Raw genomic sequence first — 27701 nt, forward strand, 5'->3', positions numbered from 1 at the left:
AACAAGTGAGAGTATAAATATATTTCATCTGTTTTCAGAGTTGGTTGGTAAAACATGTAGGGCAGTTGGTAGGAATGCATTTGCTGAATATAAAACAACACATTGACGACGTGGGGTGTGCTTCACGTACTCGATTGTTGGTAGGGGCAGAGGAATGAGAAGGCATCTCAGTCTGTTAGTGATTCTCATGCAGCCATTCCTTTCAGTTACCTTCTCAGTGTGGGGAGTAGGTTCTAAGCCACCAACCTGCTATAACAGAGTTTCCTACCTAATTAGGATGCATTCTTTTGCAGGTGAGGATTATGAAGATCAAAACACGCGATACATAAATTCATGTAATTTCCATTGATTAAAAAATCTTGAGAGTATGAAATGCAACAGAAGATATAACCAAGAGGATATACAAGTAAAGGAATAAAGGTGTTGTGTTTTTATAAGGGGTGAAAGGTTTAAATAAAAACAAATTAGGAACATAGTTTAATGTTAGGGGATACAGGAGATTGTACGCGAGAATTTGACCTAGAGTAATTTCCTGACAGGTTGGAGAGACTTTTGTTTGAAAGGGATTTAAATGAAGATGTTAATACTAGTGGAAGTGGTTACTACATAAATTAATCTCCATAGGCCTAACTGGTTTAGTGCCACATTAATTTAGTCAAATTACCTGTCAATTAAATTCATTTTAATGAATGGCCCGCCATTAAAATAATTCTCTATTAATTGAGAATATTAAATAGTAGGATGTTATTAAGCAATTCTTCATTAAGACTAAATGGTGGAAACAATTTTGTGTGCTAATTCAGGCCAGGATTTTATTGTCCAAAAGCATCATCATTAGATCATTCCCCATTATAATATTTCCCAGCGTTCCGTGGATCACCTCACAGTCTGTCTGGAAAATCCAGGCACAATTTCTGCGTTTCCTGGGCAGCAGCACAGACACATACTCACCAGATGCTTCAGCGATTTGTGAGATTATTTCAAGACAGAAGTTCAGAGAGGCAGTGTGATGGGCCTATCAGATTTTAATACTGTCTGAGTTTATTTCTCTCATGAAGGGGTTTAGATATTCACATTAGGCTACTGGAGGGACATGGAATCGACCCTGTTCTGCAAAGCATAGTATTGAAGCACAGTAATCATGAAAGATATTTTGGTATGAAAAGTGCTCAGCTATTCAGGTATACCATATTTTACTTTTTAAAAAGTGAATGAGTATTTTTTTGAAACCCACAGGATGAATATCAATTTTTCTAGAGGGACTAGTGGAGAACAAATGTGGTTAGTTCCCTCACATTCACAGGATAAGGAAAAAGCTTTTAAAAAAGTGACAGATAATGCCTTTCATGGGGACAACTTTCCTATTTTTGTTACATTGAAACTTTAAATCCCTCTAATTGGGGTTTCCTGCCATTTGGAGTTAATGTCTTAAATCCTTGAGTTATGCAACCCCATTAACTAATAAGAGATGTGGAAGTAACTCATCCCACACACTGAAGAGAATTCTTTTTTCTTCATTGTATTCTATGTTCAGTAGTTGGTTCAGAATTCTTTTTTGAAATAAGGAGTTATTAAAAGTTTGTGTTTAATTTATTCTCAGTTGAAATTTTACAGAAGGGGAGAGACTATATAGTGGTAAACTATGATTGACTAATTCATATTCTTCTTTTTTAAAGAGCCTTAGGTGGGTTAGACCAGCTGATTGTATTTCTTTAAAAAATGTTTTACAGTTTTCTTTCTTAAAAAAAGATTTTTTATTGATTTTTAGAGAGAAACATCAATGTGAGAGTGAAACATTGATTGGCTGCCTCTTGCAGCTCCCCTCCAGGTATCAAGCCCACAACCCAGGCATGTGCCCTTTTTTTTTTGTACATGGCATGATGCCCAACCAACTGAGCCACACTAGCCATCTACCAGGTATCAAGCCCACAACCCGGGCATGTGCCCTTTTGGTGCATGGCATGATGCCCAACCAACTGAGCCACACTAGCCAGGACTGATTGTATTTCTTACGTCATCCTACACCATTACGATAAATCCATGCAAATCTTGTCATGAGTTTTATTGTTTTAAAAATGATTAATTTTATCCTCAGTCTATCCTCAAATAATTTAATCTTACCCACAAGCCTCCAGCATTTACTTAGATGTTTGTGTATGTTGTTGAAAAATTTGTGTTGGTTTTTGTGTGTTGTAATGTGCACAATTATATATTATATACAGTTACATTGGTATGTAAGTTTCACTGTATTTCACTCAACATTAATATTGAGCTCTATCCTTGTTGCTATATATTACATCTGACTACTGTATACTTTTCCATTGTGCATAATTTATTTTTTAACCCTAAATTAGTGGACTTTCAGCTCTTTTGCTACTGCAAATAACACTGCGTAAATGTTCTCATACATGGGCTTGTATATTTATTCCACAGAATAACCACGAATGAACTCTCTATTCTGACTTAACATGAACTTCATATTGCCCCATTGTTTCATTTTTATTTTGCTTAGAGTAAATTCATTTTCCCAATTATTCCTTTGTTTGGCTCTTTTAGTACATTGGAATTTTGGTTTGCGGCTACAACTTGAGTTCTATTAATTTTCTCTCTCTGCACTTACACTTCCTACCTAGCAATTTTTCAGCTACCCCCAGGTCTTATGTTGAGTGTTCTGTTTCACTCTGATCATTAGGATCACTGAGCCGTGGACATGGGACTGAGGTCCTGGTTGGGAAGCTGATATTGCTTCTTCCCGTGTGCAGACATCCTCAGGCAGCAGTCTCAGCTTACCTTATTTCAGCTCCTTGCAGAGGGGCAGCTCACTCCAGTTTTGGTTTTAAGCAGTCGGCCTGGCTTAGACTTCTGTCATTTCAGGTGCTGTGACTCCCCATTATTGATCATGCTGGTCTTTACTGACTGCAAACCATCCATGTTACACAGCATTTCTACCACAAGTACACAGCTATGAATTTTTCCATTTTTCTTTTTATCTGACTCATCTTTACTTGAGTACCTGACAGGCCATTAAGAATATACACATACTGCTGGTCCTTGAAGCTCTCATTCTTCCTTCAAAAAAAGTTTTGTTTTTTTTTAAATTGATGTTTTACTTCTTAGATAATCTTAGTTTCAAATGACATGAAGTTCAGAACTGGGTTGAAAGATCCTGAAAATATGTCTGTTTAAGTCATTTGCTTTGCTTCTGTAAAAATGTGATCTTTGTTCTTTGCACAAGTCTTCAGAGAATCATAGGCCATCTTTAAGGCACTCTGGTATCAGCTCTGTTTGCTGTTTTATTAAAGTCCAAGATGTACCTTGGAGTTCTAATTAAATGACTTTTTGAATTCAAGAAATAGAAATGTACATGTGTCTTTTTAGTTTGAAATTTGGTAGTCAAATATACCCCCCTTAGTAATGTTTTTCACCACAATTTTTAGATGTGACTCCTGTGGTCATATTGTAATTCCCCAATCAGCACACCCTCCCTGAGCTCCCTCTCAGATTCTTCAACAAGTGAGCAGGTTCCTCCTCCAGTGAAGAGGAGCCAGACGCTGGAGGTGGTTTCCACATTTTCCCAGGCTGAGCTTCCTTTAGTTGATTACAGATATCTATTTTTTCTTCTCTTTCTCCCAGGATTCAAATTATCTTTCAATCTTTGGAAGCATTGTTGAAGGGAGGGGAGAGGTCTCCCACAATGAGATTTGAAAATAGCCCTTTAGATGTCAACATCTTTGGCTGCTTTTAGAAAATTTCAAAGTGCAGGGCTGGTATTCATTCCAGCATACTTTATTATTTGTTTTTTAATCTTCACACAAGGATATGTTTTTATTGATTTTAGAGAGAGAGGAAGAGAGAGAGAGAGAGAGAGAGAGAGAGAGAGAGAGAGAGAGATGGTCAGGGCTATATATTTTTACATCCCTCTAATGACAATTCTCAATTTTAAGTGTATAATTTGATGAGTTTTGACAGATATTTAGGATTATGCAACTACCACCACACTCATAATATAGGGTGGGGCAAAAATAGGTTTATAGTTGTGAGTTTGAGAAACACAATTTATTCTTGAATTATTATTTATTATTTCACATACAAACAACTATAAGCCTACTTTTGCCCCACCCCTGTATATAGTTTCCACTTCCCTTTATGGAGATGGATTAAGCTCACACTTTAGTGTTTATTGAGTTAAGTGGAACAAATCTCTTCACCAAATATGGTCTTTAGTTGTGAAAGTATTTTGGAGCTACACAGAGAAACACACACCCTCTTAAAACTTTTGTCCAGGTTTGTAAGCGAGTTGAAGTCAACAGTTGGTTCGTTCTGTTCTTTAAAAAAAAATGAGTCAAATTGGTTGTCTGGCTCAGTTTAATAAAAAATATGTAACATAACATACATCTTTATCACATTTATATTTTATATTAGAGAAAATGCATTCTGGATCATGAAGCCAAGTGGTGACTTTTATATGAAACTTGGCATCCGAAATGCTTCCTTTCCTGGAAACCTTGAAATGTAGGAGGAAATCAGTTATATGAGTGAATTTCCTGGCAGTTCCTATGATACTTATGGATGGAACGACTCCAAAGGGCTACGTCTGGCACATTTTAAGTTTCCTTTCATCACAAAATAGCCAAGTCCATCAATGAGTGCTTTTTAAAGAGAGCTATCTGTGTTCTGGGACATACTAAGCATAGTATGACGTTCACTCCTGCCCCGGTTGGCTCCGTGCCAATCTCCGCCCTCACACCTGATGCACAGGGCAGAGACCCTGTCTGTTTATTTAGCAATCTGACCCCATCCCCCAGCACAAGGTCAGGCTCCTCAGGAATGGCTAACACTTCAGTTCCTTCTTTCAAATTGTGCCCAACAAAGCCAGGCAAGGTGTCTGTCTGCACCGAGCTGCATCGCGAGGAAAGCCGTGCTTAGCCTTGGAAGAGAAGGTGAGGTTGCCGGGCAGAACTCCCTGAAGTTATCTCAGAGCTGGCTGGGGGGCTTGTCTACTAACCTTGTCAACAAAAGGAAAACGGAGACGTTTAGCCTAGAAAGGTGTTGATTTGTGATTTGCAGGCTCTCAGATAACTTCTTTTTAGTTCTGTCAGGATAAATGAGACGAAAGTATTACATGCTAAAACTCTGTTTTTTTGTTTTTTTTTAAGTGCTCAATGTAGTGGAAAGGTGTTGGTTCTCTTGCTAAGAATCAGTGTTAATTAGTGTTACTCTTACATCTTGTTTATGAATACGATCCGCTTGTTTTGGTCCCTCTTTTCCATAAATCGCCTCACAGAAAACAAAATAAGAAATCTACAGGTGTCAGTTTCTGTTTTGCAAGGCAGCATTGAGCAGACCACTTACTAGCAGTGGCTCATGTTCATGAGTGAATTGCTATCCACTCATTTCTGAACTTGTGAAATGACATATGATTTTACCAGAATCCTATGTACTGTGCATAAAAGGGAACTGCCAACATGAAAAGCCCATATGCCCACATGCCTCAGGCTGGCCCTTGGGAAGCATTCCAACCTTGTGCTGAACCTCATGCTGTGATATACTGGGTTGTCCGCTGAGCTGCATGCCTAGGCAAACAAACACACATGTCATCTATAAACAAGGAATAAATCTGAGGTTGATAATATTTTTTAATGAGAAATGTATTTTATTCAAATTTTTCTCTTGTGACATTTACTAAGCTTATTATAGGAAAATAACAATATTTTTAGTAAGGATTCTCAAATTCTGGTTCCTGACCAGCAACATCCACATCTCCCGAGAACATGCGAGAAACTCAGATTATTGGGTCAATCCCAGAACTGCCGAGTAGGCTGAAACTCGGTGGGTTGGACCCAGCCATCTGTATTTTAAATAAGCGCTCTAATGTGATTCTGATGCCTGTTTAAGTTTGAGAAGCACTGGCCTATACAATTTGGTGGTGCAGTAAATTTAACAGGAAAAAAAGGTAATATTTTGTATACTTTAGTATTTTATGTACTTTCTGTATTTTAGGATTATGTATTTAGTATTTTAATACTTTAACATTTTATTTTAATACAACAAATTGATGGACTACTAGGACAGCATTCTTAAGGACATGCATATTAAAACGAGTTTTATTATAAAAATAGAGCCAATAAAATATCTATAAATAAAATATTTAGACATATTAATCTGGAAAGTTTTTTTACAGGACGATGCTCCAACAACTCAGCCACATCGGCCGGGGCATGCGGTATTTTTTAACTTAAAACAATTTTTAAAAGCATTTTAGTTTAGCCTATTTTATTTGATAAAAGATATAAGCATGTCTGTTATTTTGTATGGACACATTGTGTATAATATATATGATTAATAATTTCAATGCTTGGCCTATGCCATATTTTATAAAAAATTTCTATCATTAACTTATTTCTTACTATTATAATTTTCTTTCTAAATAACTTTTGATCCTTCCCCATAATGACGTTATGAATGTGGTTGTCAACATAGAAGTCCTGTACACCAAAAGGTTGCGGGTTTGATCCCCAGTCAGAGGGGCATATGTAAAGGTAACCGATCGATTGATGCTTCTCTCTCACATTGATATACTTGTCTCTCTCGCTCTCCTCACTTCTCTCCTCCTCTCCCTAAAATCAATAAGCATACCCTCAGGTGAGGATTAAAAAAAATACATTCATCTGTAACAACCTGAAGAAGTGAGAGAGTGCTGTAGTACACAGAAGAATACGTATAGGGAACGATTTAAGTCAGGCTGGTCCATGCATGGAGAGTCTCCTTTCCCTTTAGTGGACTAAAAACCTATAGTAAAAGTAAAAGAAGCCAATATTTTGTTCATCAGTTTATTTTCATTGGATTCCACATATGAGTGAGATCATGTGATACGTATCTTTCTTTGACTGGCTTATTTCACTTAGCATAATACTCTCCTGGTCCATCCATGCCTTTGCCCATTTTTAAAAGCCGGTTATTAGATTTTTTTGCTTTTGAGTTGTAGGAGTGATTTTCAGATTCTGGATACTAAAGCCTTATCAGATATATGATTTGCAAATATTTTCTCCCAATCCATATATATCCTTTTCACTCTGTTGATTGTATCTTTTGATGCGCAAAAGTTTTTAAGTTGGATGTGGTCTCATTTATCTATTTTAGCTTTTGTTGCCTATGTTGTTAGTCATATCTAATAAATTATTGCCACGTCCAGTGTCATGAAGCTATTCTGTTATGTTTTCTTCTAACTACTCATGTAGTTTTAACTTTAAATTGTCATGCCCAGTAACTTTTATTTTTGGCAGGGGTATAATTTTAACCACAATTTAGTGCTCAGTAACTTTTATTTTTTATTTTTGGCAGGGGTATAATTTTAACCACAATTTGTAACACTGTGGATGAAATAAAATAAAACATTTATTTGATACAGTAGTCTGAAGAAAGCCACAGTTCTAAAATTTGCCCATTGTTGAGAAACATTATAACCTCACCGAACTATTCAGGTTTTTCTTTATAATAAAGGTATAATCTCTTTTTAAAACATTCCATCTGTTGAAAATATCTTTTCAAATTAGTAATAGACTTTGAGATACTGTGTTTCAAACAAGGAATATTTAAAAATATTTTTAATGAAAATACAAGACATCTATTTATAAAATGCCTGGCTTTGAGATTTTTTTTCCTGTTTATTCCAGCCAAGTTACAATTACTAAAATTTCATATTGGGAATGTGGAGCAATGGAAAAGATACAATCAGTGATTTTAGAACCAGCAATTTCCTGAGGAAAGGACTGGCTATTTGGCAATGAAGAGATGGCATTTCAAAGTTTAACATTTGTCTATAATTCCAGAAACAAAACAAAACAAAACAAACCACCGATTGGAGAGCTTACATTTAACAAACGTGGTTTTATACTCAGTCCTTCTCCAAGCAAAATGTAGGTTCCAAGGTCCAAAGAATTGGTTTATGAAAAGCTCTTTTCAGAATGAAACACAACCTAAGAAATTGAATGGGAGGTCTAATGGGATGAGACTGCAGTGATTTCCTACAATGGGCTCTCTCTTAAGCTCTGTGAAACATGCCTACAGTAAATGGCTGGACATACTCTCCTCCCTGAAGACATAGATGTCAAAGAAGCACTCTTATTTTTTGCTCTAAGAGAGTGTCTCCTCTTAAAATAACAAATGTTGCAAAAAGAAAGCTTAGGAGGATGATTTAAACCTGTTGACAGTGAGCAATAGGCAGCCTGAACAACACTTAGTAATATTTTAATAACACAAGGTAAATAACTCCTAGTGAATTTTAATATGTATATTTAAGCCTCCTCTCTCTTTTTACTAGGGAGAAAGGGAGTGGAGATTTGTCAGAATTCACTGGGGGCAGGGGAAGGGCCGAGTGGCTGTCATTCACCTGATTCACAAGGAAAAGGGCCATGCCAGGGGCTGACAAAGGTAAAGGTGGTGGTGAAAGTCACCTGTGACTTTCTGAATGGCATGATAAAAGTGATTATATTCAGTACATTGGTTCAACAATAATTGGAATGCCTGCTATGTACCAGGTACTTAGGTGCTGGGGATTCATTAATGGGAAAAGAAAAAAATCATCAAAAAGTGCCTCTTGTCATTGAATAGAGCGAGAGAGGGTGGTGAGGGACCGAAGATTTAATCAGTCTGTTGAGATAAGCACTACAATAAAGAAAAAAGCAGTGTAAGGGGGCTGTTACTGTAGATAGGGCGATCCCAGAAGGCCTCTCTGTAAAGAAATGACGTTTGAACAGAGACCCGACTGAAGTGAGGCAGCAAGCCCTGTGAATCTGAGGGAAGGGAGTTCTAGGCAAGGGAACCCCAAATGTGAGGGTTCTGAGGCAGGAGTGTCCTTCCAGGAAGAGCAAGGAGGTCCGTGTGGTTGGAGCAGAGGGAGCCAGGGAGAGAGTCCCAGGATTGAGGGCAGAGAGCCAGGTTTGGGTAGGATCACCCTGGTAAGACTTTTAGTTCTCCCTAGGGGAGATAGGAGGCAGAGGGAGGAAGGAACACTGATGCTGTTTTATCCACATTTCTAGCAGGTTTTTTTTGTGTGTGTGTGAGTAAATGTTTCTGCATTGGTTTGCTTTTAGTTAGTCTCCAGAGTCTTGCTGTAGACAGTCTTGTCATTTTATACTTGTCTCTTTGGGGGCAGAATTCACTGAACTCTTCACACCCTTATAGCTGGAAGCCCTGCTTCCATGACCTTTTAAACGCTTGCTACACTAGTACTGCTCCTTTCTACCTTACTAGGTAAGATGCGTTTCCCATTAAATTTGAGACTTTATTTTCTTAATGCAAACATTAAAAACCTGTTCCATATGGTGAATATTTCAGGTTAGTTGAACTGTCTTGGTCTCATTAACAGAATGACACATACATGTGATATTGAAGCACTGAAGGGTATGCATTTCCCCTAAAGTGCTGCTCTAGGTGTAGCCCTCCTGTTTTGCTACATGGCATTTCTATTGTCCTTCAGAGTAAGCATAGTCAATAGCCATTGTGATTTTTCTCATTGCTTAGAAAGTGTGCCTATGTTTTCTTTCTGAGTTATCTTCTTGTTTTTGATTTCTACCTTAATCACATGCTGGTGAAGTATGTGGTCAAATTTTGAAATATTCCATATGTACTTTAGAATAAAGGTTTATTCTTCAAAGTTAATCTTCTACATATGTTCATCACCATTAAACTTGTCAATTGTGCTATTTAAATCAACATTATCCCGCCGAAACCGGTTTGGCTCAGTGGATAGAGCGTCGGCCTGCGGACCGAAGGGTCCCAGTTTCGATTCCGGTCAAGGGCATGTACTTGGGTTGCGGGCACATCCCCAGTGGGAGATGTGCAGGAGGCAGCTGATGGATGTTTCTCTCTCATCGATGTTTCTAACTCTCTATCTCTCTCCCTTCCTCTCTGTAAAAAAAATCAATAAAATATATTTTAAAAAAATAAATCAACATTATCCTTTCTGATTATAATTCGATTGTTTGCTCTAAAAGAGAGGAGTGAGTGAAAACCTCCACTGTGATTTCTCCTAATGTGCTTATCGGTTTTTGTTGTATCTACTATAAGGACATGCTATTAAGTATGCCCGAGTAAGCGGGACAGTTTCTGATTTTGTAGCAACCACCTTTAATTCTAGTTTTGCATGTTGTCTTAAAGCCTATTTTATGTGCTGTGTAGTATAGCTACATCATTTTGGAGGTTAATATTTGCCCAGTATATTACCATGAGTTTTCTATTAGTCTGTTTATCATGTGTTTTTATTTCTTTCCTACAACCTTTTGGATTTTTTCTCATTCCGCCTACTCACTATTTACTGTTTTTAATTTGCATATTCCGTATGTATTCTTTTTTTTTATTAAAATCATTATATTTTTATACATTTGCAATTCCGTATGTATTCTTGTAGTGCTTATCCCAGTTATGTATCATAGTTAACATGATCTAAAGTAAACAGTGTGACTCTCCTTCTGGATAATACCAGGGCTTTAGATCATTCTACATGCTCCTAATTTACATGCTACTCTGTCCACCCATGACCATGCACGTCCCTAGAATCCAGGACTTGAATGTTGTGTCTGTCTCATTCTGAAGAATGGTGGAGAGTATGTGGGATTTGTCCTGTTCTCACGTCTTTGCAACAGTTGCAGCAATTGGAATAGGAACCGTGAGCTTTAAAAGGGAATGAAGAGAAACCCATTCCCATCTCCCCGCTGGTAGCGCTCACACACAATGAAAACCAGTATTACTCTGTTTAATGCTGATGTGTTTATTAACTTGCCTTTCCCCTTGGTTTCCCCATTTTCCTCCTCGGTCCCTCTTTACTCTCTCTTATGGGCGCTCTCTCTACTCTTGATTTTTTTTTAATGATACAGCTTTATATAAATGGGGTTCTACATAATAAACAAGATCTGAAACTTGTTTCCAAGTACTTGTTACCTGGTACAGATACTGCTTCTATAATTATGATGATGATGACAATACTTTTAATTTTTGTTTTATTTTTCCTCTGAAGTGTTCCACAGGGTAATTATTTCAGGTTAGCTGAATTGTCTTGGCCTCCTTAACAGAATGACACATAAATGTGATATTGAAATGTACCTTTAAAGTAAACAAAGACTCAATTTCCAACTTATTGTCCCCCTTCCTCCTGCCCAGCATTTACTGTTGATTACAGTTCTCATCTACATCTGAAGATGTCCCCTGTCTCATGGGTGCTTCCTGCTTCTGAATTCTTCTTTCAAATGTCTCCATAAAAAAAAAACACCACAATTTGAGGCATTGATTCTAAATACCAAAGACTTTCCCCCAGTCCAGCTGCCACCAAAAGTCATGTGTCCAGCTGCCACCAACAATGCTTCTAAATGCCAGTCAAGGCATGCTAAGCAAAGTACATGGCATTTTTCTGTGACTCATAATGATAAGTTAAAGCATCTATTGACAGTCATCAAGGATGGAGGGTGAGACAGAGTTTTTTACATGTAAATGAGAAAGGTGCTTAGAAAAACAAGATGTGCTTCTGAGCCAGCTTTTGAAATTAATACACAAAATAGGAAGGTACAGCCTAAAAAAGTCTTTGGAATATTACTTTCAAATTTGTCAATTTGTACCAAAATATAAAAAGAAAAGCTGTACACATTTTGTTATTAAGTCGAGGCTCAAGGGATATAGTATGAGCTGGTTTGGAAAGTATGATCTGAAATTGGAGATCTGATCACCTTTACCTATTTTTTCTTCCTCTTTTCCTCCCACCTACTTAAACATTTTTAATCCCGCCCTCACCAAATTACTGTTTCTGTTAATTGAATCTGGTTACTAAAAATGGAGAGTGACATATCTTGTGTATTCAAAACTTGATCCACATCTTTGTAGCCAGGAGCATAACTAGGAAGTTAGATATATTTTTAAAAGCCCCTGATGTCCTCAGCAATTAATAATAATAAACAATGACAAACATATATATATATGTAATGCTTACTCTCTGTGAGGCACAGTATTTTATTTATTTTTCATTTTTAAATGTTTTTATTGATTTCAGAGAGAGGAAGAGGGAGAAAGAGATAGAAATATCAATGATGAGAGAGAATCATTGATCAGCTGTCTCCTGCATGCCCCTACTAGGGTTGAGCCACAAACCTAGGCATGTGCCCTGACTGGGAATCGAACCATGACTTCCTGGTTCATAGGCTGAAGTTCAACCATTGAGCTATACTGGCTGGGCAAGTATTTTACATATATTAACTTATTTCATACTTCACACAAGTCTATATTACTGATGAGAAAGCCAAGTTACAGGGAGGTTATGTTTTTTGCCTATAGTTGAGTAGCAGATCCAGGATTTGAGACAGATGATCTGCATCTCAGAGTTCAGGCTCTAACCCTCCATTTCACACTGCCTAATGAATTCTTTTATTATTATTTTTTTATGGGAGGTACCAGAGTGTATCCTTTACTGAGAATCTGGCTGTGTCAATAGGTCCACCACCCCAAATTAGGCTCTCATTGCTCCATTCCACATTGCTACGAGTCCCCCCTTGTCCACACCTACTTTCTCAGTCTCTGAATCCCAGAAGTACTTTCTGTAATTATTGGTGGGATAGAATCTATGTGAACAATTTGTATTTTTGTTTAACTGTATCATGAATCTGTTTTATCTCCCTACTTAGAGTATATAGCATCTGGAAGCTAGAGACTATGTCCTACATTTCTATCTTGTCACCAATCCCTAGCACAATCCTATTGCCTATGTAATATATTGGTAGGTAAATGGGTAGTGAGTAGTAATTGAACAAGGATGGAAAGATTGTCTGAATATCTAGGAGAGAAGAGTTTAGCTTAAAAAGGAGGTAGGGATGGAAAAAGAAAAGCAAAGAAAGAAACTACCAGCTTTCAAGTGTAAGCATTTCAGACTAGGAAAAAGATAGGATGAACTAACTTGACAATCAGATCTCTTTCTAGTTGAGGGAGAGAAAAGCAGGACTTGGATGCTCCTCTGTGACTGTCTTTTCTCTTGGGTCGATGCTGTATCCTCATCTCCTCATCTCTGCAGCAAAGTCATGTTTTCTATACACAGGAAGGCCAGCCTGACAGTGCACTGCTGTCAGCCAGAGTCACCATGAAGATGGGGAGAAGGATCTATAAGGGGCTGGCTACATTCTAAGATGAAAATCACAAGGAAAATCTAAACCTCTTGGAAACAGCAGCAAATTAGGCATTTGCTAAGCTGTACCATCAACCCCCTTTGTTCCAAGAACATTCATTCCTCCATGGAACTTGAAGTTATCTGGCGGGGGTGGGGGTGGGGTGATATCTTGGCAATATTAGCAGACAGGAGACTTTATTACGTTATATTGGTATTTTTATCGTTGTACCAGATTAGATAAAGTGGAAGCTTGTTTTAATGAAAAAGATGAAAAATTTGAAAACACCTGAAAGGTTCAAGTCGGGCTTGGGTGAATGATGAAACATTTTTCCAAACATAAAATTATGAGATTTTAGAGAGTACATACGATTTTAATTTGATGCACATTTTTGTGCCATTAATTTTAATAGTACATTTTAAATCCAATTGAAAGAAACATTTTTTTTTGCTTTAATCTAATATTCTCCTGCAAGTCACATTTATAGGCAGTATGGAAAAGTTTGCTTTCTCCAATAATGTTGTGTGTTTCTCTCTCCAGACTTCCAGTTCAATTTTATTAGATTACTCTCTAAGCTATTTCTGAAGTAAGCAATTTTAAGCAAGTCTCCCTTCCATCCCAATTTTCTGGCAGACTGTTGTTTCGAGATAACCACAATTAATTCACTAATTTCCTTCATAGACTAATTAGGAGCTGCTATCAGATTACTCTGAAATTAACTGGAAAGAGTTCTTAGGATAGTTTTAACAAACATGAGCTTTTGGCAAAGTAAAATGTTGCTTTGAATTATTTTTAACTTGCCTATCATGGAAAGATTCTAGCTGCAACTCCTACATAGTTGTTTATAATTGCTCACAAACCCAACAGCAAGTTGTTCTTTATAAAACATTTCATGAACATGTTCCTTTAAAGCTAGCTCACTGCATCCCTCACCAGTGAACATGTGTGTTCTCACCTGTTTGGCAGATCTATATCCACTTGAATGTAGATGCCTGAGACTGTCACTGATGGGCTTTAAGGTCGTTTGCATAATTCGTCTTCTGCTTTCATGCACACTGAACAATTTTTTTGATTATGTATAGGCTTTCTAAATAGATTTGCAAAGAGAATGCACTTACTTATGAGTGACCCTGGGTATTGTGGTCTACTCTTTTTCATTGACACTTTGGTGGATGCAGTGGTCTTTTGTGAGTTTGATTAATATGAGAGAATGGTGTTAGTCCTTTAGAAAATGATGAACTCTTGGTACAGTGACAGAATAATGATTTTAGACTTTAGAAACTAGATTGTACCAAGGAAATGGTGATATCTCCCTAAAGGAGCAGCTCATTGCTCCAGGTGGCTCTGTAAACGCTACATGGATACAATTGGCTGGCCATGTGACTACGAAGGACTGGCTTCCTTAGCACATCTGCAGTGGCTTCATTGACTCTCTCTCCCCCTAGCCTGTCAGATTGTGGAGGGAGGAGGGTCTCCTTGTTTGGCAACTCCCTTCCTGGGTAAAGCAGAGTAGAACTCAGTCTTGGTCCAGCTTCATGGAATAATTCTGCCATTCTATGCATGGTTTAACTTTACTTTTACCTCTGTCTGATCTAATTTTCAGAGATGAGACACATGCTGCCTACACTTTAACCCTGAACTTACCTGCTAAGTATTACCAACTATTACCTTAGTAGTTCATATAATATCACCAAAGACAGATGTGAATTACCTCTAGTATTTGTTATATACAGAATGACATATGTAAAGTTACTACTTCAGGAAACATCACTCATTGGTCATACATCATGCATATGTAGACATCCTTTCTTCATGAAGTTTCACAAATGAATTCCTTCCCTTCTATTTCTATCAATATCTGCATAGAGAAGATCTTCATTGGCTCATGGACTTGCATCAGATTATTTCTTAAATGCCTTTTGTATAGTCATAGAACTTTGGCCTGGGAACCAGAAGACACAGACCATAAATAAGTGTGAACATGAACAAGTCAGTCACCTACCTGGACCTTAGTTTTTTTAAATAGAAAAACATGGGGACAGACTAGAATACTTGCAGAAGCCCTTGCTGCACTAAAGGGAAGTTGCTTTGTCAGTTCCCCTATCCCCACCTCCACCCTAAAGAGTCCAATGGCTTTTTACTTTTTATAGAAGAAACTTTAGGATTTTAGGGCTTTATATTCTGGGCAAAATGATTTGATCTCATTTTACTGATGGTTTTACACACATGCTTTACATGATGGCTCTTCCTTCTTTGCTCCTGCTGCTCTTCCTACCTCTTGCCTCCTCTGTGCTTAACTGGGTCTCAGTCTTCCATCAACCTCCGAATCAGGTTCTGTAACAGTAACACCCTCCATCATCTTCCAGGATCCACAGTGATTTGTCTTCCTTGAGCTCCCATTGGGCCTATATATGTGTTCCTGGAAAACCGTGTACTAAAAGTACCAGAACTCGTGGGGAAAACAGATTTGGTGCAGATCATGCAAAACCGTGTGACCACAGCACTAATGAAAACAAAAATAATCCTGATATTAGCTATTGTAAATAGCACTGCTATGAATATAGCAGTGCATATATTCTTTCAAATTAGTGTCTTGGGTTTCTTTGGATACATTCCCAGAAGTGGGATCGCTGGGTTAAAAGGCAGTTGTATTTTTAATTTTTTGAGGAAACTCCATACTGTTTTCCACAGTGGCTGCATCAATCTACATTCCCACCAACAGTGCACGAGGGAGGAGGGTTGGGGGGCTGGATGAAATAATGTGAAGGGCTTAAGCAAAAATAAAATAAAATAATAATAATAATAATAAAAATATATATGTATACACACACACACACACACACAAACACACACACACAAAGATAACAGTGTGGTGATAGCCAGAGGGAAAGGGGGTAGGGATAGGTGAAGGTGGGTAAAGGGGGGGTGCGTAAATGGGGACTTTGCTTTGGGTGATGGGCACACACTGCACTGTGCAGATGATGTTTTGTTGAGTTGTGCACTTGAAACCTTTATGGTTTTGTGAACCAATATCACCTCAATAAATTCAATTAAAAAAGAATAATCCTAATATTAGTTTTAGTAGAGTTTCAAAAGACCAGTTAAATTCCTAAAAAATGAGAAATACTACAGTAAATGTAGGATTTTACCTAAAAAACACTTCAATAATAGGAGGGTGCAGGTAGATATACGGTGAGAGGGAGGCTGCTGAGGAAGGGAGATCAGAGCAATATGTACACTGATCTGAGAGAACCTGGAATAGCCCTTCTAAGGTGCATGACCTAATGGGCAAATGTACAGTCACTTGCTGTCTGCAGTGGTGCAGTGTGTGTGAGTTCATCTGCTAATACTTGACCACATATTATGAATGGGCTGAAAACAACCACGTGTAAACCAATGCAACTTCCATATTTATTCTGAGATCATTCATTTACTGATCCTGTATAAGCTATTTTGCATTATGGTAACAGACATTGCACTAACACAGATTATGCTCTTCTTCTTCTTTTTTCTTTTTTAGGTATTTTATGTGTTACCAGCAGATATTTTAATGATTTTACTTTTTGTTTTGTTTTTAATGATTTTAATAATAACAAAAAAGGGCTAAGGCATATGAATAATTTCCCTGGGTATTCAGCCTGCTAATTTGTCTTCTTTACAAACCATTTCTGAAAACAAGTACTTTCAGAATGGGAATCTCTTTAATCTCTTGTAGTAAGCTCTTGGAAGAGGAAGGGCACCGAGAACTGTTCAAATTCCCTGATGCTATTCCCTAGTTTTGACCTAGAGGGTGCTTAATATGTGCCTAATTAATGACTGATTGCCCAAAACACACACACAAGTATAATTAGGAGTAAATACTATTTAACTCAGTTACCCTTACACCATCATTCTAAATATTTCTCTTACCAGTCAGGGATAAAATTATGCAAATGAATGAGCAGGCTTTGCATTCAGTAAATCATGGAAGGAAAAACTATGTATTTCGTCTTGCTGAATTCGTTGTTGTTCTGGGTAGACAGGAGAGGCGGCTCCTGAGGGAAATCGCCATGGCACCAGGCGCTGTGGACCTGCAGGAAAATGAGCATTTCCAGAATTCTACCCTAAGGAAACGTAGATGGCAAAGGAGAGAAGTAGCAGCTATGTAGAGAAGCATTTCCAGAATTCTACCCCAAGGAAACGAAAAGCGTAGATGGCAAAGGAGAGAAGTAGCAGCTATGTAGAGTCGTGTCTCTCTCCCACACGTGTGCAGGATCCAGCACGCGGGCCGGGCCTAACAGCATATGGCGTTGGTGTGGGTAACTTCAATGAACGCGTGTCGGTGTCATCACGCACTGGCACGCGTGGTAAAATCCTCTGCTGACAGGTTCTGTGTGCTGCCAGTGAACATGGTGCTAAACTGTATCACTCTGAAAGTAATCCGAGTAAGAAAATATGATTCCTGTCTCCATCCTCTGACAGAATGTTGACAAAGTGCTCCCTTAGGGTCTCTCACAAGCTATGTGTAAATCAGCATCTTGTAAGTTGAGAAAAAAAGAGAAAACAGTACACACAAAACACATTTTTTTAGAATCCGGGGGGTGGGGGAGGGTTTGGTGTCCCTCAGATCCCACTTCAGCCAAAGAGAATTTGCTGCCAGGGCAGGTGAAATTGTTAGCTTGTCTCCAGGGAAAGGGATGTTGCTATAGGAAACTTAAAAATGATGCTATGGGATGCCCTAACCGGTTTGGCTCAGTGGATAGAGGGTCCCAGGTTCGATTCTGGTCAAGGGCATGTACCTTGGTTGCGGGCACATCCCCAGTGGGGGGTGTGCAGGAAGCAGCTGATTGATGTTTCTCTCTCATCGATGTTTCTAACTCTCTATCCCTCTCCCTTTCTCTCTGTAAAAAATCAATAAAATATATTTTTTAAAAAATGATGCTATGGGGCTGCCTAGGAGACTCTTTTCATGAGCAGGGATACTCACAAAAGGTGACACATTCCATTTAAACTGGGTAAAAAGGAGCAATTGAAGAGAGGTACATTTCTGGGAATACTTTGGGTTATGGAGCATGGAACCTCAGAGTTCCAAATATGGACTTGGTTTTGCGGTGGCAATTAGCTTCCAGCAGGCAACATCTGTTATCTGCTAGACGTGACTAAAAATGTGACATCAATGACAAATACACTGGGAGTTGCAGTCCAAGCCTGAGAGCTTGAGGTCTCGGTAGTTATCAATGTTACTAGCTGGTTCTCAGAAGAATGAATTTCAAAACCTACTAATTCTATGGTCATTTCTCCTCATTTAAAAGTATTAAGGAAGTGGTTCCTCTCATTAGGTTATTTTCCCCTTGTGCTTTATAAATTTTAGGCAGTATTATCTCTTTAGATTGTGAAGAACATGACACGTGTCAGTGTAGTTTCTATTCCAAGCACTTGTTGCTGTTTGATTCAATGTTCACTGAGCATCAGAATCACTTGGGCAGACTTAGAAAATACTGACATCCAGGCCTTACCCTTAAAGATTCTGAAACAACTGGGCTGTAAGCTTTTGAGGTTCTAAGGTGCAGCTGGGACCAAGGGCAATCTGATATAAACTACATTTGTGAAGGTAATATATTAAAAGGACAGTGCCTGTTATGAATAGTTATTCAGTTAATGGTAGTGATGATGATGGTGATGGAGGTGGTGGAGGAGCAGGAGGAAGGAAAGAAGGAAGAGGAGGAGGAGGAGGCAGAGGAGGAAAAGGAGAAATAAGTACCATTCTGGCTGATAATATCTTAAGTCACAACTTCCTTGTAGGCAAGAATGACATTACCACTGTTTTCTGTCAGCTTATTCTTAAAAACTGAATTCCCTTGTTCATCCAGGTGATAAATAGATTCACCTGTACTTCTTGGATTTTAAGTCCCTGTTCATTCTAAGGTGCCTCATCAAATTGATAGTAGCTCTTTTTGAGGGAGAGGGGGATCATGGGTGAAAGAAATAAATTTGCACCTCACTACAAATCACATTCTATTTCAGAAATAGTAACACACGGGGAAAGAGTTTGGTAAAAACGAGAAAATAGCCCATGACTTTCCCTTCCTATTCAAGTTGAAGGATCCTCACCCAGTAACATTAGCCTAAGTAATGATGGGAGTCTACAGGGAAATATTGATCTTTATAAGCAACATAATGAAATCACCAAATTCAGAGAAAAATAGATTCATTCTCTCTCTCTCTCTCTCTCTCTCTCTCTCTCTCTCTCTCTCTCTCTCTCCATTTTAATAGAATCCAAATCAGTGATCTCTAAGAAGCACCTTTTGCCAACTTCAAATATAGTGTATTGCTGTAAGTGCTGCTACAAGTCATCAAAATGCTGTTTGGTCAGCCACCTTCAATCACCTTTGATGGGGGAAGCTACTAAAGAGCATAAGCTTCTAAAGACACAAAAGTAAAACAAGCAAACTAAACTGTTAAATTGAAAAAAAATGTTCTTCAAGTACAACTAACCTAAGAAAAAGATTTCGCATATTAGCTACAGGTTGAATTATTTACTAGCTTATCAGGTAAAAAAGTTCATTTATTTGGTCTGAAAACATAAATTACATTTCAAACCTTGAAAGTTCTTCTAATTTAGTGTTAGTTTTGGATCTCTCTCTCTCCCCCTCTCCCTTTTCCCGCCTCCCTCTTTATACTAACCTTGAAATAATTATGATCTCAACATAACATTAAATTACTCAAGACAGTAACCTTGTGTCTGTAAAAGATATCACCTTATAAATGATTTTTAATTAACCATTTGATCTTTTTCTTTCCCTGGAGTAATCCCCGTTTATAATTGTTCTTGTGTTTCACATATTATAATATTAGAAAGATGTCAACTACAGGACTTTCTCTTGCTGAACTATACAGGCAAAGTAAAACCATCTGTCTCTTCAGCAATAGATAACCATCTAATGGTATTGTTCTGTCTCTGAGGGCACAAAGAAACCCGAGAAATTCTTAATATTTTCTTTGGAAATATTAATTTTCTATACATACTCTTACTTATTTGCTATTAAGCAATTTTATCCCTACTGCAAATATAAAATCAGAATATCTTACAAACAGTGTAAGAGTACATGCACCAAGTTTTTCCTGTACCCCATAACCCCTATGTTCTTATTTTTGGAAGACATTCAAATATATGAGACTTGAACATTTGATGTAAGCTTTTCATTATGAGTATGACAATTGAGGAAAGCAAAAAAAGATTGTATCTGCAATTTTTTTGGCAAACTACCTATTGTGAAAGCATCTCTCTCCACTCCCAGCTTTATTAAGGTATAATTGGCATATAATGTGTAAGTTTAAGATGTACAGTGTGTTGATTTGATACATTTATATATTGCAAAATGACTACCACCATAGTATTAGCTAACATCTCCATCATGTCACGTAATTATCACTTCTTTTGTGTGGTGAGAACATTTAAGAACTAGGAGCAATTTCAAGTATATAATACAGTATTATTAACTATAATTGCCATGCTCCACATTAGTTCTTTACAATTTACTCTTATAACTGAAAATTTGTACCCTTTGACCAACATCTCCCCATTTTCCCTACACCCATTCCCACCCCTGATAATCACTTTTCTACTGTTTCTGCAAGTTAGACTCTTTTAGATTTCATATATGAGTGCTTTTTCTTTCTCTTTTTGACTTATTTCAGTTAGCACAATACCCTCAAGATCTATCACAAGTGGCAGGACTTCCTTCTTTCTTATGGCTGAATAATATTCCGTTGTACACATATGCCACATCTTTTTTATCCATTTATCCAAGACAGATACTTAGATTGTTTTCATATTTTGGTTGTTGTTAATAATGCTCAATGAACATGGAGTGCAGATATTTCTTCAAGACCTCATTTTCATTTCCTTTGGTTATATACCCAGGAGTGGGATTGCTGGATTATATGATAGTTTAATTTTTAATTTTTTGAGGAACCTCTATACTGTTTTCCATAGTGGCTGTCCCAATTTACATTCTCAGCAACAATGGCCTTGGCCAAGTAGCCCATTTGGTTAGAGTAGTGTTTCCCAACCTTTTTTTGGCTATGCCCCACCTAAACATCTCTAAAATCCTGATTGCCCTCTCCACCCCCCTGCCCCCGTTGACATGTAATTCTTATTATTCAAAAAGTCAACTCCTATTCACATGGAGGAAGCCTAAAAGCCTATTAACTTAGTCTAAACAAGCTTCCAAAGAACATAGCATCCATGAAAGAGAAAAATAAAAGAACAAAAGGACAGTTGAAGTACTGAGGAAGAAATCACTAAGAAATTGTTAAAAAATAATAAACATGAAATGATATGAAAAAATAGCAAATACTGTTTCAAAACATAATAGAGAACTGAAATGCATAAATATGTCACTAAGAAATTGTTAAAAAATAATAATAATATGAAATGATATGAAAAATAGCAAAGTTTCAAAACATATAATAGAGAACGGAAATGCATAAATATGTTACAATATATATTCACATACTGTATATGAGGCCCCTAGAACCATAAGAAATGCAAAAAATTCACTGTTAATAACTCATTCTTGTACGTGCCCCACATCTGGAACTACTGGGTTAGAGCATTGTCCTGATATGCCAAGGTTGTAGCAGGGCACATATAAGAATCAACTAGCAAATGCATAAATAAGTGGAACAATGACTCGATGTTTCTCTCTCTTTCTCTCAAAATAAAATTTGAAGCACCTTCTCAACAGCAATGCACAGGGTTCCCTTTTCTCACATCCTCACCAACAGTTATGTCTTTTTTATAGTGGCTATTCTATAGGTGTGAGGTGATATTGTGGTTTTGATTTGCATTTCCCTCATGACTAGTGATGTTGAGTACTTTTTCACATATCTGTTGGCAACTTGTAAGACTTTTTTTCCTCCCTCTGTTTTTTTATTTAAAGAATATTTTTCTTTGATTTATTTTTTCAGTTTGAAAATAATATGCTTAGGTATAGTTTTTATTTATCTTTTTTTTTGTGTGTTCTCTGAGCTATTAGATCTGTGATTTGGTGTCTGATGCTAATTTGGGAAAATTCTGTCATTATTACTTTAAATATTTCTTCTGTTCTTTTCTCTCTTTCTTCTTCTGATAATCCTATTACATTTATGTTACACTTTCTATAGTTGTCCCATGGTTCTTGAATAGTCTCTTCTGTTTTCCCTCATCTTTTTCCTCTCTGATTTTTAGTTTTGGAAAGTTTCTATTGACATATTCTCAATGTCAGATTTTTTTTTTCTCAGCCATGTCTAGTCTGCTATTGTGGCCATCAAAAATATTCTTCATTTCTGTTATAGTGTTTTTTACTTCTGGCATTCTTTTTTATTTTTTTCTAGAATTTCCATCACTCTGCCTACATTACTCATGTGGTCTTTCATGTTGTCTAATTTTCTATTAGAGCGCTCAGCAAATTAATCATAGTTGTTTTGAATTATGGGTTTCATAATTACTACATCCCTGCCATATTAGAGTCTAGTTCTGATGTTTTCTCTGTCTCTGTGTTTTTTATCTTTTTGTTTGGCTTGTAATTTTTTTGCTCAAAGCAAGACATAATGTAATGGATAAAAGGAACTTCTATAAAGAAGCCTTTGGTGGTGTGATGGTAAGGTGTGGGGAAGCATTCTATGATCTTGTAATTACATTTTAGTCTTTTAGTTAGCTGTGCCCCTGGACTGTGAACTTCAGTGCTTCTCAGATTCCTACCCACCCCCCACCCACAACTTAGGTGGACAGGATGGCTAGAATTGGCTGGAGTTGGGTATTTTTTTCCTCCAAGGTCAGTTAGGCTTTGATAAAAACACAATAAGTTAGGGCCTGGTAAACCAAATTCTAGAGGGGAAGATTTTGATAAGAAGAACAGAATGCTCTGGTGTGTTTTAAAATACATCCAGCTCCCCTGGATGGAAGCTCTGAGGGCATGTTTTCTCTGATTTTCACTTTGAGAACCAGGTAGAGCTCCTGTAGGTAAAACACACAGATAAAACTCAGACTTCTTCACATTGAGGTTTTCCCACCCTGGCACGGGTTTCTGGGGAGGTTCATCCTCCTGGGTCTCTGCTCTGACAAGTCGTGATTCTCTGTATTCTGTCAGCCTCTCCAATTTTTGGAGCAATGGTTTGCCCTGGGGACTCGCTTCTATGACAGATCTCAGAAGGAATGTTGATTTTTCAGCTCGTTTAGCTTTTTACCTGTTAGGACAGAGTGCCAACTTCCAAGGTCCTTACAGTTGGACTGAAAACCAGAGTCTCATATTGTCCTTTAAATGTTAGGTTTATTCCTAGGCATTTAATATTTTTTTTGCTATTGTAAATTGTCTTTTCTACCATTACATATTCTAACCAATGTTAACTTATACACAAAAACTATTGTTTTCTGTATGTTAATTTTTTCCTGTTACCTTATTAAATTCTATTATTGTTTGTAATAGTTTACAGTGGATTTTGTTGGTTTTCCAGGTATACAGTCATGCCTGTTTGCCACACTGTACAGCCAGAATACGATGGGAATGATGGCCCCTGGGGTTGTGAAACACAGTGGACCCGCTGATTCATGTCAGCTGAAAGAGAGACCATTTACCTTACCCTTTACCATGTTTATACATTTCATTTCCTTGATTTGCCTAATTGAATTGTCTAGTTCCTCCAGAACAATATAAAAATAACAGTAGAATTCTTTACATTTTTACCTTGTTGTTGACTTTAAAGGGGCAATACCACTATTGTTTCCTATTAAACATGATGCTATTATCATGTTAAAGATATCTTGAATTTTTTCTATGTTTTAAAATTATTTATTTTTAAAAAAATCAGATATAGAAAAGATTTTTGAGTACAGGTGATATTTGAGCTATGGATGCCATCATAGTTGCAAGAAAAGCAATTGTGTATATAGAGAAATGAAAGGACTATCGATTAAACCTGAGAAAATACCTGTATTTCGATGGTGGAAGAAGAGAGGAATTGCAGAAGCAGTCAGAGGAGAGTCCAGGTCGAGATAAAACTGCCTGATAGTATTTTGAAAGCTTGTCAGCACTATTTGTGGAAATGTAAGCTATTTATGCTTGAACAGAATTCCCAGCGACCAGTAGAGTAGCAAAATCAGGATATTGTTTCTTTGGTTTTGAAGAATGAGTATTGGCTTTGTAGAATTGCTGCAGAAGTTATAAGTGATGGATGAAATAAAAAATCATCTCTGTGTGCTGCAACATTCCATTCAGAGGCAATCAGACAGGCCCATTGAGCTCAAAGCCCAAGATGAAGTAAAATGAAGGCCTTCCTCCACATTCTGAAACACTGAGCTATTTCTTGTTTTCCTAATGTTTCACAAAATTACATCTGTTACTCTGGAGAGACACCTCACATCAGCTCTAAGATAACAACATAAAAACACGACTTGCAATTGTGCAAAGTTTCCTCAGAAATGATTCTGCATAATGCATATTTTAGCGATGCTCTTTGAAGAAATGGTAAGTTCACTAAATTGGAAAGTATAGATGGAGGCACCTGAATAATTGTATCACAAGTGAGATCTTACATATTTTGGACATAGATAAATACGTAAATTACAATGTTGAGGAAAGAATCCAGAGAAGAGCTTCATTTACGTTGAGAATGTCCTATTACTTGTCTTTCCATTTTCCTTCTTTAGCTAATTAATATTTCTCTACCCAGGGAGTTCATTAAATACCTTAGAGATCTTTTTGACATATATTGTAAGTTTAGGGTATTATTATTTAAAGTCATTCTTTTACCTACTTATGGAACTACTTGTGGGCCCACCAGAAGTTGATTGGCAAGATCTGTTTTCATGAGGATTTTCTTTTGGAGAAAGGAGAGAGGACAGAGCAGAAAGGCACAGAGCCTGTGGAAGAGAAGGAGCATGGAGAATACGGAAGAGATTGGTCCCCATCAGTCAGCCCAGCCCCCAGGATTTCTAACTGAAGTATAGGAAGGAAAGGGCTGCCAGAATAAGCTCTCTGTATGAACCATTCTTTTGAGATACCGGGGTGTAGACATCATGGATTTGGTGCTGGTGCAAAGGAGATATTTTGGTAGAAAGCTTTGGACACATTTCCTTGAGTTTAAACCCCAGCTCTGCAAATGTCTGGCTTTGTGACAAATAAATTACTTCACTCAGCCTCAGTTTCCCATCAGTACTAGTTTTTGTAGCTGCCATAGAAAATTACCACAAACTCAGAAAACAACAGAAATTTATAGTCTCACAGTTCTGGAAGCTGGAATTCGAAAATCAAAATCTTGGTGAAGCCATGCTCCCTTGGGAGGCTCTGGGGAGAATTTGTTCCTTAACTCTTTTAGCTTCTGGTGGTCACTGGCATTTTCAGATTTCTTGCCTTGTGGTGCCATCATTCCAAGCTTGGGGTCGGTCTCTCTCTCTCTCTCTCTCTCTCTCTCAATTTCACTCTGCCTCTCTCTTAGAAGAGGCACTTATGATGGGATTTAGGGCCCACCTAGATGATCTACCAGTTCAAGATCCTTGATTTAGACACATCTTCACAGACTTCTTTTGCTTTATAAGGTAATATTTGTAGGTTCCAGGGATTAGGCCCTGAAAGTTTTGAGAGGTCAGTATTCAGTCTATCACAACATCCTACAAAGTGGTGATAATAAAAATGATAACAACCTCCTAGTTTTGTCATGATAAAGGAGAAAACATAGGTAAGTTCTTTAGCATCATTCCTGATATAGTGTAAACAGCCATACGTTTTTATTCTTCTCACTAAAGTGTAAGCTCTTTGTAAGCAGTTACCATGTCCTCTTTGCACACCATTGTAGCCCTGGTGGCCAGTCTAGTGCTAACGACAATAAGTATTTGTTAAAAGAAGTATAGTAAAAAGGAATATTTTCCCCAAATTTGTTTGCTCAGAATGCATCATGGGTACATGGGGAATCTGGAGGGTGTAGTAATACTTTGGTGAGTTGATGTTTGCTTCATTGGGGCCATTGAGAGATAGTGCCTTTGAGGGGGAGGTAAGGGGAGATAAATATTGATAGTGGCTGTTGCTGTTCAATGTTTTCAAGTACTGCATGGCTGGTAGTGGCAAGGAGGCTATCTGTAAGTGGCCCAGATTAGGTTTTTGGTTTGGAGTAGATCAAGGTGGACAGAACTGATTGTGAGCTCATATGAGACACCAAAAGGGATTCCCCCAAATACTTAAGTAAGTGGAATTTTGCTGGAATCTGGGAGTCGTGTGTTAATAGAAAGGAGCAAGATCTTGATTTAAAACTAACCAATGCAATAAGCACATTTGTTAACAGTCATATCTGGTTCATAATTTGCTTTCTAATTCTGTTGTTTCTTTTTCATTTACCTACTTTTATTTCTAGTAGTTCTTTCTTCTGATTACAATAGTTCCTATTGCTTTTGTCCTCTTATGGTGGCCTGTGTCTTCTTACATAGTTTTTAAACTAGAGCAATAAATCTTCAGTCAATGGTTGCACTCAGCATTTTGATTGATTAATCTGCTATTCAAATACAGTTGAAAATTGGCATCCCACTTTTAACCATAGCTATAAAAATGAAACATGGATTTAGAAGTCTTTAGTGGCAACTGTCTAAGGATGACCATGTAATTTATTGTCCAAATCAGTACACTTCCAAGAGTGAAAGGGAGGACTATTAATAATTACCCCGAGACAGTCTCAGACCAATCAGGATAAATGATCACCCTATGTAAAGTCCCAAGTGGTTACTTGATGAAGGTCTGGGTGTTTTCTCTCTTCTCTCAGGACATATCTGGCCACATCTGGGGGAGAACAGTGCTTAGACTCAGACCTACCCACTAATTTAGGGAGTAACCCCAGCTGAAAATGCAGATGCAGTGATCAGTTCAGGAAGCTAAATCTAGCATCCAGATGGTCTAGCAACATTTCCCAGGTGAGCAGACCACTTATCATAAGAGACCAAGATAAAGCGTTAAATTCTACCAGAAAGCAGAAATGGGAAATCCCATGAGTGATGGTTGGCAATAAAAACAGGCAGGTTATCCGAATATGGGCTCAAGAAGGAGTGTCAGAATCATGTTGTTAAAAGACAAACGGGGCCACCAAGAAGGGCAGAACCTCAATGGATTAAGTTGAAGAAAGATAAAAGTAGATAACTTTGGTTCAGAAGAAGCTTAGGCCATGAAACAAGTGTGTAGGAAAGGTGCATACTCTGTCTGAAGAAAACAGTCCAAAGAAAAGGTTTAGAATACAGTGAGTCAGGAAAAATTAAGATCATGCATAGGAAGACAAAGAAATGGCAGTAAGACATGGACATAGAATATTCCCCTGATGACAGCAACTAAGTAGAAAGCCAGATCCACAGGGACAAATCCTAAAAATTGTAATTCAGCAAGAAGATTTTGTTGAATTATGGATTGCTGTGCTTCCCTTTCTCAAATGTTCTAAAAGTGGTCATATAATTTTTAAAATTAAAAAGTTAATTGGGAAAACTGTCTTTCAGAAGACACTTCCCATTCTATTCCCCTGCCCCCTTCTTCCCTCCATCAGTGATGTCTTTATAGCCTACTAATGGCCTGG

At 37.6% G+C, this 27701-nt stretch overlaps 2 long non-coding RNA genes across 2 annotated transcripts in view; one reads left to right on the forward strand and one right to left on the reverse strand.

The window, feature by feature from the left end:
* LOC106728065 overlaps positions 1–27701 on the reverse strand; it is a 122643-nt gene that overhangs the window by 65850 nt on the left and 29092 nt on the right. The window lies entirely within an intron of this gene.
* Positions 1–27701, forward strand: part of LOC106728063 — a 105170-nt gene that overhangs the window by 13339 nt on the left and 64130 nt on the right. The window contains exon 2 of the long non-coding RNA XR_001364307.1: positions 4520–4526. This is a non-coding gene — a long non-coding RNA (uncharacterized LOC106728063). The remainder of the gene's footprint in view (positions 1–4519; positions 4527–27701) is intronic.

The sequence above is a fragment of the Myotis brandtii genome, unplaced genomic scaffold, assembly GCF_000412655.1.
Source record: "Myotis brandtii unplaced genomic scaffold, ASM41265v1 scaffold115, whole genome shotgun sequence".
NCBI lineage: Eukaryota > Metazoa > Chordata > Mammalia > Chiroptera > Vespertilionidae > Myotis > Myotis brandtii.